The sequence below is a fragment of the Salvelinus namaycush genome, chromosome 10 (assembly GCF_016432855.1).
Source record: "Salvelinus namaycush isolate Seneca chromosome 10, SaNama_1.0, whole genome shotgun sequence".
Classification (NCBI taxonomy): domain Eukaryota; kingdom Metazoa; phylum Chordata; class Actinopteri; order Salmoniformes; family Salmonidae; genus Salvelinus; species Salvelinus namaycush.
In genome coordinates, this window is record NC_052316.1 from 36259792 (window position 1) to 36275561 (window position 15770).

At 41.6% G+C, this 15770-nt stretch overlaps 1 protein-coding gene across 3 annotated transcripts in view; it reads right to left on the bottom strand.

Annotated features, from left to right (window-relative positions):
• Window positions 1-15770, bottom strand: part of ddah1 (dimethylarginine dimethylaminohydrolase 1) — a 136450-nt gene that overhangs the window by 118698 nt on the left and 1982 nt on the right. The window lies entirely within an intron of this gene.

Below are 15770 nucleotides of genomic sequence, written 5' to 3' on the forward strand. Positions count from 1 at the left end.
ATTGAAAGGTTCATGAGTTTGTAGTGATACAGAGAAATATTCATTTTTAGCTGGTAGAGATTTGTCTTCATTTGCAATGGCTTGTCACTCTAATAAAGCAGTGATGGGTGACAACAACAATCATGTCACAATAAACACTGGGTCATTAAATTGATTTAGTTTAGAGTATGACCACTGCATATTGTATAGGCAGCTCTGCCTCAGTACTTGTTTGTTTGATGACTACTCTGCCTGCACACAAACACTGTCAATTCTCCTCCATCAGCTATTCATTGGAGGAACACGCTGCAGGCATACAAACCCACAACAACCAATTGAATACCTGACAGCTTTACTCTAGTCTAGATGTATGCCACTGTTTCTTTCTCATGTCTAATATACTCAAAAAAGCACCCCATAAATATGAATTTCCTTTCATACCTAGTAAACTGTCCTCCCAAGAGAAAAACAAAAGCACTGCATTAAGTGACTGTCCCTAAAAAACAACAAATCCCCTTTAAAACAGCATACGTGGCAACAATATGAATCAGAAACATTTATTCTATTGTCAAAGTTGACTACAAAGTGTAAACATTACAATTGTGTCAACAAATCATGCCCCATTTTGCCAAGCTCCACGTGCAAATCTGCCCACTTCGGTATCCTTCATTGAATGGAGCTCCGTTGTTTCATCACTCCCAACGCATTCAAAGGTCACGGCCGTTTTGAGACTGAAAAGCCCTAGCTATACGGATTGACCAACTATAGTTTGCATGCCCTGCCGAATATCTTGCGGAATAGGTGGTTGGAATTTGTTGGTCCCCAGTGGTGGTGAGTATACTGGTAGCTAGACCATAGACTGCTGATTATGTATCTGGTTATGTATATTTTGATAATCATTATCACTATCATCGCTAGCATAGCTGACGTTAGCTAGCTACCAAACTAGCTAGCTACCTCAATACAACTCGGATTTGGTACTTATTTTGATAACATTTCAAAAGAACGCAAATAATTAGTAGGAAAAACTTTTATCATGATTGTGATGTTGCCAGATTGACTTTAGATGCAGTATAACCTTAGCCAGCTAACTAAGATTGAGGGGACCACCGTATTTTAGCTAGCTAACATTAGCATTGCTAACTATTTTAGACAAACTTTTCTAGTAACAGTAATGGCAACATTGCCATCTCTATGAAGTACATTTTACGATATCATAATATGGCAACGTTGTTTCCTACTAATTATTTTCCTACTTTAACATTGTCATTGTGTTTCGTCGATGGGGAGAATATAATTAGTTAGGTTTAGTCTGACCTGTTCAAACTTCAACATAGTATATGTATGTGTGTCAGATATCACTTATCCCGAACTGCCATTGTTAATAGAACAGTAACTGTGTATGTGTTCACATGCATGATGCATGAGATGCAGAGAGAACTGGCACTCAACACATCCACAATGAAGTGATTACTAATAATACAGTACAGCACAAATGTCCAGTAATAGCAACACCATTTTCATTCCATGTGTCACTGACTAACTTTGTCTCAACTCTGCCTATTTCTACAGATGGACTGGAGAAGCTTTTGCCAGACAGCAGCCTCAGTCGTTTGATGGGGAGACCATCACTGAGTAGGTTTTATCTGAGCTGTTCAAACTTCAACATAGTACCTGTTTGTGTGTCAGATATTACCCATCCTAACTGTCATTGGTAATAGAACAGTGACTATGTGTTCAGAGAAACATGTATGGAGCCAGCACATGGAGACTTGCAAGATGATGTGATGTCCAGATTGACAAATGGGCTTGATACTGATGTCTCTGAATGGAGAGAGATCTGGCACTCGGCCTTAACATTTTACTTTTATTGTCTTTTTTATTTTTCAATTGAATGGTATCATTCAAAAAAAAAAAAATGGAATAAAAAAAAAAATAATAAAAAATAATAATATATATATATATATTTTTTAATAAATAAAAAAATAAGAAAGGTATGACTAGGGCTGTTGCGGTGACTGTATTACCGCCACACCGACAGTCATGAGTCATTACTGCAGTAAAATTCCACTTGACCGTTGATTCGCGCTGAAAGTCATCTCCTCATTGGTTTATAGAAGCAGGCACCCACGTCCCATTTCCTCATTGGTTATACCCACGTAGATGATTGAAAGACGAACTTTGTTGCCGGTTGTCTGGTAATACAATGAAAGTTTAGATGCATCACCATATAAGTTCAAAGATGAAAAGGAAGGAGGAGAGATGACTAGAAACGATTCGGTTGGCCGTTTTATGTGTGGATTAATTGTCGGAGTAGAGGTCCTTGTGCATTTCAGGTAAAATAACAGCTCAATGTTTATATCCCAGGACAAATTAGCTAAATAGGACAAATTAACGTTAGCTAGCAAGTGCAAGCTAGCTAGCTAAATTGCCATACATGTTTAATGCTTTTCGACCTGTCCCCAAATTAATGTCATTGGTTCAGAGTTTGTTTTGATATTTTAACCTGCGTGTCGTGATCGCGTTTGGTGTGGGGGAGGGGGCAAAATACATTTATGCACGATAGAGCACGTGAGCAGCCGGTTTGAGTTCCGTGTAAGAGAGAACGTATTAGAGGTCGACCGATTTAATTAGGGCCGATTTCAAGTTTTCATAACAATCGGACGCCGATTATGGCCGATTACATTGCAATCCACGAGGAGACTGCGTGTCAGGCTGACCACCTGTTACGCGAGTGCAGCAAGGAGCCAAGGTAAATTGCTAGCTAACATTAATCTTATCTTATAAAAAACAATAAATCTTAACATATTCACTAGTTAACTACACATGGTTGATGATATTACTATTTTAACTAGCTTGTCCTGCGTTGCATATAATCAATGCGGTGCCTGTTAATTTATCATCGAATCACAGCCTACTTCGCTAAACGGGTGATGATTTAACAAAAGCACATTTGCGTCAGGGTATATGCAGCAGTTTGGGCCGCCTGGCTCGTTGCGAACTGTGTGAAGACCATTTCTTCCTAACAAAGACCGTAATTAATTTGCCAGAATTTTACATAATTATGACATAACATTGAAGGTTGTGCAATGTAACAGCAATATTTAGACTTAGGGTTGCCACCCGTTCTATAAAATACGGAACAGTTCCGTATTTCGCTGAAAGAATAAACGTTTTGTTTTCGAAATGATAGTTTCCGTATTTGACCATATTAATGACCTAACGCTCGTATTTCTGTGTTAATATATTATGATTTCATATTTGATAGAGCAGTCTGACTGAGCGGTGGTAGGCAGCAGCAGGCTCGTAAGCATTCATTCAAACAGCACTTTCCTGCATTTGCCAGCAGCTCTTCGCAATGCTTGAAGCACAGAGCTGTTTATGACTTCAAGCCTATCAACTCCAGAGATTAGGCTGGCAATACTATAGTGCATATAAGAACATCCAATAGTCAAACGTATATGAAATAGAAATGGTATAGAGAGAAATAATCCTATAATTCCTATAATAACTACAACCTAAAACTTCTTAACTGGGAATATTGAAGACTCATGTTAAAAGGAACCACCAGCTTTCATATGTTCTCATGTTCTGAGCAAGGAACTTAAAAGTTAGCTTTTTTACATGGCACATACATGCACTTTTACTTTCTTCTCCAACATTGTGTTTTTGCATTATTTAAACCAAATTGAAAGTTTCTTATTTATTTGAGACTAAATTGATTTTATTTATGTATTATATTAAGTTAAAATAAAAAGTGTTCAGTATTGTTGTAATTGTCATTATTACAAATATATATACAAATATATTAAATCGGACGATTTTATATATATACACACACACAAATCGGCCGATTAATCGGTATCGGCTTTTTTTGGTCCTCCAATAGGTATCTGCGTTGAAAAATCATAATCGGTCTACCTCTAGAACGTATAGCCCTAGGCGATGCTGTTGCTTCAGATGTCAGATTTCACTTGGTTTCCCAAATTAAGCACTTGGTAGCTGCAGGAACAGGGTTGGAGAGTCCATGGTATACAGAGTTTGGGTGGAATATCACCTGTCGCGCAGCGAGAGCATGCTCCTCAAACAGTGGTTGATGCATGGAGGGGTTTTTATTTCTCAGCTGCTCATATTAAGCACAGCTCTGCTGTAACACTGAAGTAGCCTACCCGGCATCATTGAAAAATGGTGGGAAAGCACACGGCCTCCATTCGCTATTCGAGTGCATGCAGAGGACTTGTCTTTTTTCCCCTGCCACTGTTCCTGCCCATTTGATAATGGGCCATTCTAAATCTGAACAAATTTTACATATTAGTAAAGTAAAGATTAAATTGAGAATAGTCTGATGGGTGAAAATATGATCACTTGACAGAACAGCTGTGCAGCCTGAGGTAAGGAACAGAGCGCAAGCTTTTTTTGCGACTTTCTCAAATCATCAACAGCCCATAGTGACATCATGCAGCCCATCTATGTTTTTATTTCTGAGACATTCTAAGGCTTGTATCATTCACAACTAAAGTTGCCAAATAACTCAATATCTAGTGTATAGGACCTGTTTCAAATGATCACTTTTATGCTCAACATAGCCACTTCATATGCACACTCATTTTTATTAAACTAAGTTCAATTATATTCTTCTTACTATAAATCATATCATATAAAATAATGGCAAAGGACTTATAAGCATATCTTGTCAGCTAAATTAACAAGCCTACTGCCTATGGCATGGAGCTTAGCCAGATAACATACAGTAGGCCAACTCATATTCTGTTCTTCTGAAATTCCTTTTCACCATAACGTTTCTTTAAACCTGACTAAAATAAATAATGGATTTATTGTAATTGTGTACATTATTGATTTATTATACTTTTTTAAAATGTAGACGTTCCAAAGGCGCACATCAGCGGCTTGTTTGCAGCTTCTATGCGTGGAGGCCTGGAGATGCTAACCTTGTTTATGTTCATTAATGGTCAGTTAATGACAAAGTGTCGTGACCGCTACAGCCCTAACCCGTATGACCACTGACATGTTTGCCAAGGTATCCCATTACCACCAAACAAAATGCCGATATGCACACTATCTGTATCGACTGGAAATGACAATGAAAAATGAACACTGCTTCTGTGGTATTATGTAAAGGGTTGTTTATTCTACATGGATCTGTTACTACATTTGAAAGTTATCAAAACACTTATTAGAATATGTACATTAATTCTGCAATTGCATTCTTCTCATATTACTCTGTGGGCTACTGACCTATTCAAAGGTAATTTGCTGTCATTTGATTGCTGTTGCTGTGATCAGGGCATACTTGTGAATGAGACCCTGGTCTGAATGGGTTTTCCCTGATTAAATAAAGACGAAATAAATAAAAGCTTCCACCGGCATGTCACCTTATACTGTATCTGCCAGTAGTTATTGAACACAACCTGCAGGAGGTTTGTTTGTTGTGATTGAGTGGAGGGAAACAGCTGTGGGCAAGGTTCTGATAGATGGGTGTGTCCTGGTGGTGGCAAGGACACACCCAAGAAACACCAACATCAAACCACACCGCCAAGCCAACTCACATTTGACTTCTGTCATGGCCACCAGCATTTCTTGAGGAGCAAGCCAAAAAACAAGACCAAATCAGCGGGTGCAGTTCCTCTTCAACAGAAAATCACCTTCCGGTGTAAAAACCATGGAAATGAAAAACAAAAAACTATGTTTTAAGTGAGAAGTAGGCATTGGTCTGAAGCTGAAAAAGAAAGGAAATTCACATGAGCACTACAATGCCTATTCCACTGATACTCTACCCAGGTTTTCCAGCACACAGCTTTGACCAACTACAGTAGTTATGTTGGTCTGTTGTCCTTCAAACAATGTTTATGCAGGTTGCTTAGGATTCAAACCTTCTCAAACAGCTTACTTCATATTCTTCAGTGGAATAATGGACTTTACAGTGTCCTGCTATTAAAATAATGTATATATATATACAGTGCCTTTGGAAAGTATTCATACCCCTTTACTTTTTCCACACTTTGTTACGTTACAGCCTTATTCTAAAATGAATAAAACATAAATAATCCTCAGCAATCTACACACAATACTCCATAATGGCAATGTGAAAACAGGTTTTTAGAAATTGTAAATTTAAAAAAAATTAAAATATACTTATTTAAGTATTCAGACACTTTTCTATGAGACTCGAAATTGAGCTCAGGTGCATCCTGTTTCCATTGGAGTCCACCTGTGGCAAATTCAATTGATTGGAAAAGATTTGGAAAGGCACAGACCTCTATATAAGGTCCTATAGTTGACAGTGCATGTCAGAGTAAAAACCAAGCGATGAGGTCGAAGGAATTGTCCGTAGAGTTCCGAGACAGGGTTGTGTCGAGGCACAGATCTGGGGAAAGGTACCAAAAAATGTCTGCAGCATTGAAGGTCCCCAAGAACACAGTGGCCTCCATCATTCATAAATGGAAGAAGTTGGGAACCACCAAGACTCTTTCTAGAGCTGCCCGCACGGCCAAACTGAGCAATCGGGGGAGAAGGGCCCTTGGTCAGGGAGGTGTCCAAGAACCCTATGGTCACTCTGACAGAGTTCCTCTGTAGAGATGGGAGAACCTTCCAGAAGGACAACCATCTCTGCAGCACTCCAACAATCAGGTCTTTATGGTAGAGTGGCCAGATGGAAGCCACTCCTCAGTAAAAGGCACATAACAGCCCGCATGGAGTTTGCCAAAAGGCACCTAAAGACTCTCAGATCATGAGAAACAAGGTTCTCTGGTCTGATGAAGCCAAGATTGAACTCTTTGGCCTGAATGCCAAGCGTCACGTCTGGAGGAAACCTGGCACCATCCCTACGGTGAAACATGGTGGTGGCAGCATCATGCTGTGGGGATTTTTTCAGCAGACTGGGAGACTAGTCAAGATTGAGGCAAAGAGGAACAGAGAAATGTACGGAGAGATCCTTGATGAAAACCTGCTCCAGAGCGCTCAGGACCTCAGACTGGGGCAAAGGTTCACCTTCCAACAGGACAACGACCCTAAGCACACAGCCAAGACAATGCAGGAGTGGCCTCGGGACAAGTCTCTGAATGTCCTTGAGTGGCCCAGCCAGAGCCCGGACTTGAACCCGATCGACCATCTCTGGAGAGACCTGAAAATAGCTGTTCAGCAACACTCCTCATCCAACCTGATTGAGAGGATCTTTCAGTTTCATTTTATTTATTTATTTTTTGCAAAAATGTCTAAAAACCTGTTTTTGCTTTGTCATTATGGGGTATTGTGCATAGATTGATGAGGGAAAAAAACTATTTCATAAATTTTAGCATTAGGCCTCCCTTGATTAAAAAAAGTATAAAATAATAGCCAATCAGCGTTGAGCTAAACAGAGTGAGCTCAGCTGTGAATGCTCCTTGCGCACCAGAAAAAAGTGTCAATGAAAGCCAGTTTGGATTTGGCTTCACACCAATCACATCACATTAGAAGCTAAACGTCATTGAAAAAAAAGTTGAATTGTTGCATCTTGTTGTGTCGTTGTCCTCCGGTGGCTAGCTAACTAGCTAAATTGTCCCTTTCCTAAATTGGCCATGGATGAAGATAGGGATTTTGACTTACATTCTCCATATTGGCCAATCATTATAACGGCGATGCTGATACAACCATAAAATACACTGCTCAAAAAAATAAAGGGAACACTTAAACAACACAATGTAACTCCAAGTCAATCACACTTCTGTGAAATCAAACTGTCCACTTAGGAAGCAACACTGATTGACAATACATTTCACATGCTGTTGTGCAAATGGAATAGACAACAGGTGGAAATTATAGGCAATTAGCAAGACACCCCCAATAAAGGAGTGGTTCTGCAGGTGGTGACCACAGACCACTTCTCAGTTCCTATGCTTCCTGGCTGATGTTTTGGTCACTTTTGAATGCTGGCGGTGCTTTCACTCTAGTGGTAGCATGAGACGGAGTCTACAACCCACACAAGTGGCTCAGGTAGTGCAGCTCATCCAGGATGGCACATCAATGCGAGCTGTGGCAAGAAGGTTTGCTGTGTCTGTCAGCGTAGTGTCCAGAGCATGGAGGCGCTACCAGGAGACAGGCCAGTACATCAGGAGACGTGGAGGAGGCCGTAGGAGGGCAACAACCCAGCAGGCCACAAATGTGCATGTGTCTGCTCAAACGGGTGGTATGAGGGCCCGACGTCCACAGGTGGGGGTTGTGCTTACAGCCCAACACCGTGCAGGACGTTTGGCATTTGCCAGAGAACACCAAGATTGGCAAATTCACCACTGGCGCCCTGTGCTCTTCACAGAAGAAAGCAGGTTCACACTGAGCACATGTGACAGACGTGACAGTCTGGAGACGCCGTGGAGAACGTTCTGCTGCCTGCAACATCCTCCAGCATGACCGGTTTGGCGGTGGGTCAGTCATGGTGTGGGGTGGCATTTCTTTGGGGGGCCGCACAGCCCTCCATGGGCTCGCCAGAGGTAGCCTGACTGCCATTAGGTACCGAGATGAGATCCTCAGACCCCTTGTGAGACCATATGCTGGTGCGGTTGGCCCTGGGTTCCTCCTAATGCAAGACAATGCTAGACCTCATGTGGCTGGTGTGTGTCAGCAGTTCCTGCAAGAGGAAGGCATTGATGCTATGGACTGGCCCGCCCGTTCCCCAGACCTGAATCCAATTGAGCACATCTGGGACATCATGTCTCGCTCCATCCACCAACGCCATGTTGCACCACAGACTGTCCAGGAGTTGGCGGATGCTTTAGTCCAGGTCTGGGAGGAGATCCCTCAGGAGACCATCCGCCACTTCATCAGGAGCATGCCCAGGCGTTGTAGGGAGGTCATACAGGCACGTGGAGGCCACACACACACTACTGAGCCTCATTTTGACTTGTTTTAAGGACATTACATCAAAGTTGGATCAGCCTGTAGTGTGGTTTTCCACTTTAATTTTGAGTGTGACTCCAAATCCAGACCTCCATGGGTTGATAAATTTGATTTCCATTGATAATTTCTGTGTGATTTTGTTGTCAGCACATTCAACTATGTAAAGAAAAAGTATTTAATAAGAATAGTTCATTCATTCAGATCTAGGATGTGTTATTTTAGTGTTCCCTTTATTTTTTTGAGCAGTGTATATATATTTTTTCCTGCTCTCTCTCTCCCTCTGACAGTTGACCATGACCTGGTTGCCCTAGGGCTGAGAGGGATTACTGTTCGCAAGTGTCCCGCAGCTGTCTACCAGCCTGGGAAGGGGGGAGCTGGGGGGCGAGAGAAGGGCAGAGTGCGTCTATGATCAGGGGTGGTGGTGGAGAGCGATTGGTCTGTTTACATGGCACTCTTTACACAACCCTGACAGACACACGGCCCGCAGAAGGGCCCTGTGTTGTATGTCTGTCTTAAAAAAGACAGTAGGAAGGGTGAGGGAGGGAGAGTGAGTGAGTGTAAGAAAGAAAGAGGACTGAGGGAGAGGACAGATAGATGATAGATATGAGATAGCAAGACAATGTGGCAGAGAAAGACAAAAAATACAGACAGACCTTCTCCAACCTCAACCAGTGTAGACCCCAGCAGGTTAAACGGGTAGCATTAGGAATGTGTCAGTCAGTTGGGGAAACCAAGACAACTTGACCCTGCCTGTCCCATATTTACTGTAGCTGCTGGGTTCAAGACACTCCCTCTCACTAGCTCTGTGATGGTCATGGATGACAGTAATTGGCCAGCCAAATAACCGCAGTCACCGTAATAACCGTTTTTAAGATGCACATTTTCACCTCTCCTCAGTTCCTGACTGCATGTGCTGCCATAGAAATAGAAAGAATAAAACGGGGTTTCCCATTTAAGTCAATGATGGCATAATACAACAACTTGATTGTTTCAGCAAGGAGCTACACAGTTTCATCACAGACAGCCTGTCTTGACTAGACAATGGTGCTGTGAGGGATGACCGAGGAAGAAAGCAGGACAGGGTGGGGATAAATAAACTATAAAGAGCTCCTGAGCCTAAATATTAGGTCTGGAGAAGTGGGCTTAGATATTGTGTCTGTGGAGAAGAGGCAGACTTCCTCTGTCCATCCTCTTCCTGAAGTACAACCTCAGTGGTATTATGGCTGTGTTATGACTGAGGTTGTTGTGGTCTTTTCAGTTGAATATTAAACGGGTACTAACCTGCTATTAAAAGGTCACTGTCTGGCTCTGGCTACAGGTGTGTCTATTCATGAACTAGGTGAATATGAAAAGAACTGGCACAGAACTATCACAAAGCTATATAAACAGCTATATAAGCATATATAAGGGGCGGTAGGTAGCCTAGTGGTTAGAGTGTTGGGCCAGTAACTGAAAGGTTGGTGGATCAAATCCCCGAACTGGCAAGGTCAAAATCTGTCATTCTGCCCCTGAACAAGGCAGTTAACCCAATGTTCCTAGGCCGTCATTGTAAATAAGAATTTGTTCTTAACCGACTTGCCTAGTTAAATAAAAGGTTAAATAAAAAAAATATAATATATCCCCCAATATGTTACAAATCACAGGATATAAACCCATCATAACAACTATCCCATGAATCTTATCAGAGTGAGTAGTCACATGGTTAGCCTTATTAAGTTATATGTTATGAGCTGTATTTAAGGGATACTTCAAGATTTTGGCAACAAGTCCCTTTATCTACTTCCCCAGAGTCAGATGAACACATGGATATCATTTGTATGTCTCTGCGTGCAGTTTGAAGGAAGTAGCTAATTAACGCTAGCACAATTGCTAACTAGTGTTAGCACAATGTCTGGAAGTCTCTGGTAACTGCTAGCGTGCAATGACTGGAAGTCTATGGTATAGACTTCATCTGGAGGCGAAATTAACACAAACCTGTTTAGGCGAGGCGCTGGCTAGCGGAGTAGAACACCTGTTTAGGCGAGGCGTTGGCTAGAGGAGTAGAACACCTGTTTAGGCGAGGCGCTGGCTAGCGGAGTAGAACACCTGTTTAGGCGAGGTACTTGCTAGCGGAGTAGAACACCTGTTTAGGCGAGGTGCTGGCTAGCGGAGTAGAACACCTGTTTAGGCGAGGTGCTGGCTAGCGGAGTAGAACACCTGTTTAGGCGAGGTGCTGCCTAGCGGAGTAGAACACCTGTTTAGGTGAGGTGCTGGCTAGCGGAGTAGAACACCTGTTTAGGCGAGGTGCTGGCTAGAGGAGTAGAAACTACCTAGAACTTCCTTAATACTGGATGCAGAGACATAAAAATGAAAAAATAAAAATTAATCTGACTCTGGGGAAGTCATTATCAAAATCCAGAAGTATCCCTTTAAGGAAAGGTAAACACAGAATCATGGATGGAGGAACTTCACCAGTCAAGCAGGCCAGGCCAGGCAGCCATCACATAAGGAGCCATCTCAGAGCAGAAAGCAGCATCTCCCTTTCTAGGGAGTTTTTCCTAGCCACCATGCTTCTACACCTACATTGCTTGCTGTTTGGGGTTTTAGGCTGGGTTTCTGTACAGCACTTTGTGACATCAGCTGATGTAAGAAGGGCTTTTTAAATACATTTGATTGATTGATCTCTGCAGTGTGTTTACAGGCTTTTAAATTAACTCTGATTGCTCCAGTGAGAATAATGGCAGATAAAGATTGAAGAGGTGAGGATCAGGCTAGCGGAGGGGAGTGTGGACTCCTCTGTCTCCTTAAATGTGAAGAGCCGTAGCCTCACTGTTAGAGTGACAGCAACAATAACCATCAGAGTGCAGTATTCTGGCTGGGGCAGAGTAGGTGATTGACTCAGGCTCATCAGACTGCATCAGGGGAACAGATAAACACTTTAAGAAGACTGGAGGGAGGGGGGACTATTTACCTGACATACAGTTATTGCTGAATGGAGAGAGAGAGCGAGAGAGAGAGAAAGAAAGAGAGAGAGAAAGAAAAGGAGAAAGAGAGAGAACGAAAGAATGAAAGAAAGAAAGAGCAAATGGTAAATGATATAGTCAGCTACGAGTACAATAACACTCAAGCCAAACAACTCTGCTCTGCCTAAACTATCCCAGGTTTGGATAATTGAGCCTCCATGATCTTTGTTCTTCTTTCTTCTCATAAACTGAGTTAATAAGCTCAGTAAAACAGGAAATTGAAAAGTTCTGAGTGTTACTCTAGATAAGAGCTTCTCTGAATGATATTCTGCCAACAGCCGCATCACACACTATTAATTTATTAATATTTTTGGCATGGCCTATTATAGTGATAAGGGATTGGAATTTGATTAAGAGTAGATCAGTTTTACTGATAGCTAATGTCTGCTCTCTCTGGCAATTGTTGCCTCCCTGACCTTCAACTGTCACTTCAGTTTTTTGTACTAATATGTATAATTAATATGCTAGAGTCAATAAGAGCCAAGGAAAACATCTCCTTTGACGAGGCCATCCTTTGACGAGGCCATTGATGTCAACATGGAAGGTTTCAACTACACACACAAACATATACAATCACACACGACACACGCATTCTTGCTCGGTTGCACACACACACACACACACACGTACGCATGCACACTCACACTATTCCTTGAGGTCTGAAAGCCACATGAGTAATACAATCCTAATGCACTCTTAACTGAGAGTATCCATCAATATTGATCAATAAGGCCCCTGACCAAGAAATCTATCTCAATATTTGCTGCTGCTGCCAGAGCTAATGGTTCAGACAGGACTTCTTAATTAGGCTGGGTTGGACAGGACTTCTTAATTAGGCTGGGTTGGACAGGGCCCAGTCATGCAGACACTTCATATCATCTGAATAGTGCTTCACAGTTGATATGAAATCTATTGCACAGAGGCCTTGAGCTGTGCACTTTTTCTATTCCATCCGGTTCAGGATGAGTACTTGTGAGGAGATTACAGTATGTTCACAGTGACAACTTCTGGAGTGCAAACATTAAAGTTTTAATGAATGAGTTTAAAAACAGTAAAAACGCAGTCCAACTTTACTTAGATGTTAATAGAAGGCTATGCTCTTCAGACATCATCATAGTAATCATAACAAAGTTTACTTATGAAACAGGCTTTAAAAGGGAATCGCTGTCACGCTTGTGATGTTTTGTTTCTGTTGCTGAGAACACATGGAACACAGAACAAGGGAAACCCTTTGTTAGAGGGGACTACATTAAACCAACACAACCCTTGGCCTGTCACACACACACGTCAGCTGTTTTACCCACAGACAAGCACACAAGGACACACAACCCTGTGAGAGAAGAGTCAGTGGGAATCCATATCAAACGCAACTCCCATTGCGTAACCAATAGCCAAAACCAACTGAGGGGTAAACTCCACAGTTATGCAAGCGCCACAGATAAGATAGTGTGATAATTGTTGCATGGGGAGAGGAAACTTTGCAGCAGACCTTTACATGCTGGGACAAATGTATCTGTCAAACACTTTCAGAATATTTGAGCTGCACTTGATGTAGTTCCCCCAGATGCCAGTACAATTAAACTATTGTAATAGCCCAAAAAGTGCAAACTCCAAGCTAAATCAAGCATATCTCAATAATCAGATTTGATTACTATGCATTTGACCCAGGCCTGGTATTGGTGACTTAATGTACCACCTGAATGTCCCGTGGTTTGTTCCAAATGATAAATATTGAGTGAGCCCACCCAGTTCATAACTAACCAGAATTAACAGCTAGGAACCAAAGGTCAATGTCTGTTATCAGAAATTCTGAACTCTGCCAAACAAACACCTTATATTCCTTTTGGACTTCTTTATATACTAAAGGCAGTTGTGAAAGTAAGCCAATACGGTCTGGCAAAATAAATAGTGGGGGTACGCCGTACCCGTAAATCACAATAATTAACACAAAATGCCAAGGAAACTACAGCATAGACAATTACACCATTATCTAACATTACTGCATGCCAGCCGCATGAAAAATGTGTGCTACACGCTCTTACATTTTCTTAAAGTGGAGATGAGTGGCTGATACCGAGACACTGTGGAGAGCAATGGATGCACCAATTCAGGCTACAAGTGTAGGCCTAATGAAAATAGCAGAATGTCATTACAATACACATAGGTGTTCTGTAACAGATGAGCAATGTTTGGATACTGAAATTATTTTGAGTGGACAAAAGCGCGCGTGTAGCCTACAGGAGCACTTTTTTGAAGTGATTGTTTTACAAACAGATTTAAACATGACTGGTTGTGTTTACGTTACATTAAAAGGTAATACATGTTAAAAGTTATATGACAAATGTACTAGTACTACTAGGCCCACAGAAATCCTATGAAATGAATAGAGATTCTATAAGTAATTCTATGATTACACCTAGGCTATAATTTATTTTTTTGCATGTATCACCTTGCACACACAGGGAGTCCGTACCGGTAAGAAATTAAATCTACCTTCACACCTGAATAAAGGTACCATTAATCCTTATCTTGAGTAGATTCCATTTGGATTATTAATCTTACATTTACTACCGTAATGGGTTTTATATACCAATTTTACAATTAAATGATATTTGTTGAAGAAGCCTCTGGACTTCACAAGGATAAGCCAGATCATACATTCTGCCAATCGTCCACTGGTTTAATCTTGGTAAAGCTAATCTAAAAATATTGGTAAAGCTAATCTAAACCTCTGAAGTGAAGAGCATACAGTAGAAATAGCTTCCACCATTTGGTTACATGAGACCAGGATTTATTATCGTATTATCTTTCTGGACTGAACTGGAGGAACCCTTTGGGCGTTGTCCTCATCAGTCTGTTAGTAAAACAAACGTTAAGTTCTCTTCTTAGGTCTTTTAAGGATTGCTTACGCAACAAGCAGTCAGATTCTCTCTCTATCTCGACAGTGTCTCTCATCAGAGCACTAATCTATCAAACACATTTTAGGCCAAATCCCTATTACTGATGAAACTGGTAGAAACCGGAAGTCTATAGGAAGTCAAGAACATCTAACCAGTATATGTGGCAGTCACAAATGACTAGCTGAGAGGGCTAGGTTCTGGGATACAGAGAAGGATCAGAAGACTGTCCTTTCTTCCCCATCGCCCAGCCAATAAAGCTTGGTTAAACCAGTGAATGCTGTGCCCACGGTGACACACACACACACACACACACACACACACACACACACACACACACACACACACACACACACACACACACACACACACACACACACACACTATAATATGAGCTCCTTACTGATGCTGCTGGTGGACTCATTTACCTCTGGGATTCTGAGATCAGAAGACAGAGGCTGGGCCAATTAGAGAGAAAACAGGCTGTTTGTTTAGTATTAGAAAGACAGGAAGAGAATCCACATGAAAGACTGTAGAGGCATGTTAAATAACCCTGAGGTCTAAACAGTAAATGTGTTGCATGAAAGCGATCGATTCTTCTAACCAAGGTTAGAGGGGCTGGCATTTGAAGTTTAACTATACCCTTCTTATGAATGAAACTGGATGTAATCCATCCAGTCGTATTAGTACAACCTTTTTATTGTGAGAGGCATTGGACAGCTTTTAAACACGTGTATCCGTCCCGGGTTGTCCGTGGAGACTAAAAAAACATATTACTCACAGAACTAAACGCTGGGCTCTGGGAGCTAACACCAGTCTTCAGCTCTATTAATGCAAGGATAGTTCACTCATCCACCTCTGCTAGACTTCACAACGTCTGTAAGCCCCAGCAGCTGTGTGATTCAAGTCACAGCACCAATGTGACCAACCATGTATCTATAATACTTAGACTTGGTAGGGCATTACGAGTCTTTATGGCATGGTCATAAAGACTTCATGAATG